The 2925-nt window shown below is 35.8% G+C and overlaps 1 non-coding gene across 1 annotated transcript; it reads left to right on the top strand.

Annotated features, from left to right (window-relative positions):
* Positions 1-2068: 2068 nt before the first annotated feature.
* Positions 2069-2141, top strand: Trnav-uac. The gene has a single exon. It is a non-coding gene; the product is annotated as a tRNA-Val (tRNA).
* The last annotated feature ends 784 nt before the right edge of the window (positions 2142-2925 follow it).

The following is a 2925-nucleotide window of genomic DNA, read 5'->3' on the forward strand; positions in this document are numbered from 1 at the left end:
TAGCACATCGAAAAATGGTCATTATTATTACAAAGTGTTCTAACTGGTAAAGCCCAAGAAACTTATGCCACTCTCTTTTTAGAAGACTGTATGAATTATGATAAGGTTAAAGCAGCTATTCTCAAAGCACACGAGTTAGAACCAGAGGCTTATCGACAAAAGCTTCGAGGTTATCACAAACAAGATAATCAAATTTATATGGAATTTGCCCACGAAAAAGAGGTTTATTTTGATCGATGCTGTAATTCTAAGCATATTGGCAACAGTTTCGACAAACTAAGACAATTATGTCTAATTAAGGAATTTAAACATTGTGCACGTGACGCCTTCAGAACTTACTTGGAAGAAAAGAAAGTTGAAACACTACAGGAAGCAGCCGCTCTTTGATTACACTTTAACACATAAAACCACTTTTCATAAAAAGAAATTACTATCATCTCAACAAATATATCATCTGTTCAATTCACTAAAGTTGAGGATCCTTCTAAAAACTCCAGTTCCTCTAGTTCGAAATCTTCTGACAGTCAGGATAAAACTTCTTTAATACAATTAAGGCCTGTCTGCCATTTTTGTAAAAACGGACTGGTCATGTTATGTCCGATTGTTGGTGTTTGAAAAAGAAAACCAGTGCGTTTGTGTCCACATATGGAAGTAGTTTCACCAGATCACCCGATGTTGTTGATTTGGCCACTGATATAAAGGCTGATCTAATCAGGGAGGAATTTAGACCTTTTGGGTCTGTGTCTTTGACAAATGACACTGGCAGTCCCATATCCATACGTATTCTACGTGATACTGGTGCGATTCAATCATTGTTGTTAGAAGGAATATTGCCTTTAGATTCGATTTCTGCCACTGGTGAGTATGTTATTGCTCAGGGTTTTGAGGGTGGCTCTGTTAATGTTTCTCTTAATAACATTTATTTAGCATCAGACCTAGTTTCGGGACCAGTTGTGGTTGTGGTAAGACCTACTCTGCCAATTAAGGGTGTATCATTGCTGTTGGGAAACGACTTGGCTTGAGGAAAAGTAGTTGCCGAACCTAAAATTACTGTTTTATCTAAGGATGATGATGTTGTTGAGGAGAATTCCGATGTGTTTCCCTCATGTGCGGTGATTCAAGCTCAGGCTAAGAAATTAAGCCAAAAACAAATAATAGACATGGATTCAGGGGACGATATTATATATTTGTCTCAGACATATATTGGATCCGACAAGGATCTTGTGGATAATTGTCCTACTGATGATTCCTCGGTGAGGGATCTGATTTACCCAGTGAAGTTCCATTTACTAGAAGTAAACTGATCACTGAGCAAAAAAAAGATCTGCAGATCTCTTCACTATTTAAATATGAACTTCCAAAAAGATGAACTGGAGAAATTCACAAATGGTTATTTTGTCAAAAATGGTGTGCTTATGAGGAAATGGAGACCACCAGATGTGCCAGCTTCAGAGGACTGGGTTTATTTGGTAAACACTCAGAGCGACCTCCCATCGGGAGTTCATGGGCAACTTTCAATATTTCATTTAGGAGTCAACTAGACATGTGACAAAATGCCTGCCAAGTATCGAATCTGTGACATTCCGTGACTTAGGTCGACGTGATAACAACCACGTTACAAACACTTGAAGAGAAGTTGGGGAAAATGTTCTTACAGTGTTCATTCTTAAGTCTTAATTTTAAATAATATTTTCTTTTAGGTATTCATTAATGAAGAATTAAAGAATGCTATCAATCACTAGAGTGGTGAAAATAACAGCCGATCTTTTATTTTGCTTTCTGGCAAAAGAGAAACCTAAGACTGAAATATGTAATGTTGCAACATAATTTAAGTTTGTTTGTTTTAGTGCAAATCTACATAAATGGGCTCTATCCACAGAGTGTATCGAAACCTTGTAGCATTGCGCTTAAAAACAAAAACCAGCTGGATATAACACATATTTTTAGTTTAACATCCAGTACTCTATGAAACGATACCCATGAACTGTAATAACTTTATAATGCACATACAATACAAATGAGAGCTTCCTTCAGTTTAGAAATGAAATTATAAAAATTATTTAAATGAGTGCTTGTGGTGTAGTGGTCATCACATTCGCTTTACACGCGAAAGGTCGCAGGATCAATCCCTGGTAGGCACAAAGTGTATTTTTAGATTAGCGCGTTCTGCTGTCTCAGAGTACAGACGTGTTTTTTTATCAGTTCTGATTTCATGTTTAGTTAGTGACGTACTCTTTTTGTTTTATCGCGTTGTGTAGTTTTTCTTTGTGATTTTAAATGTGGAAGTTCCTGGACTTGGTTTATTAAGTCCAGAGCTTCTGTTGAATCTAGATTTGTTTAATATGGTTCTTTAGAAGATATGAAAAGAACAGTGTTTGTGGATTCTCCTAAAATTAATCAAGGGCAGCTTGTACAAGCTGTTATTTCTCAGTTTTGTTCTTCTTCAGTTTCATCTATTGTCACTTATCCGGGGGACTATGAGGTTACATTTATATTAAGTGACTATGTTGAATTTGTGGTGCATTCTGGAATGATCATTCATGGCGAATATCTCACTGATGAAAGCCTTATCTCTAAGTTACATACAGAGGTCTCAGTGGAGAACTGTTCGATAATTGAGGTGGATTGTGGTGTTCTTCTTGGACCTGCTACCTTAGATGATGAGAATATTCAATCACGCTCTTTGTCTACTGTTGCTTCTATGTCGTATTGGAATTAATATTATTAAATTGAGGTAAGTTGATACTTACAGACTTAGTCACTGAACATTAACCCATAGCATTACAACAATAATAGACAATCCCAAATTTGTAAAAAAAAGTAACAACTCTAACATATTCAAATATTGTCAAATTAATATATTTTTGAATTCTGATTAAAATTCTCTCTTCTATATTTCAGAGTAACTTTCTCTAAAGAAGGAAT

The sequence above is a fragment of the Limulus polyphemus genome, unplaced genomic scaffold (assembly GCF_000517525.1).
Source record: "Limulus polyphemus unplaced genomic scaffold, Limulus_polyphemus-2.1.2 Scaffold82077, whole genome shotgun sequence".
Classification (NCBI taxonomy): domain Eukaryota; kingdom Metazoa; phylum Arthropoda; class Merostomata; order Xiphosura; family Limulidae; genus Limulus; species Limulus polyphemus.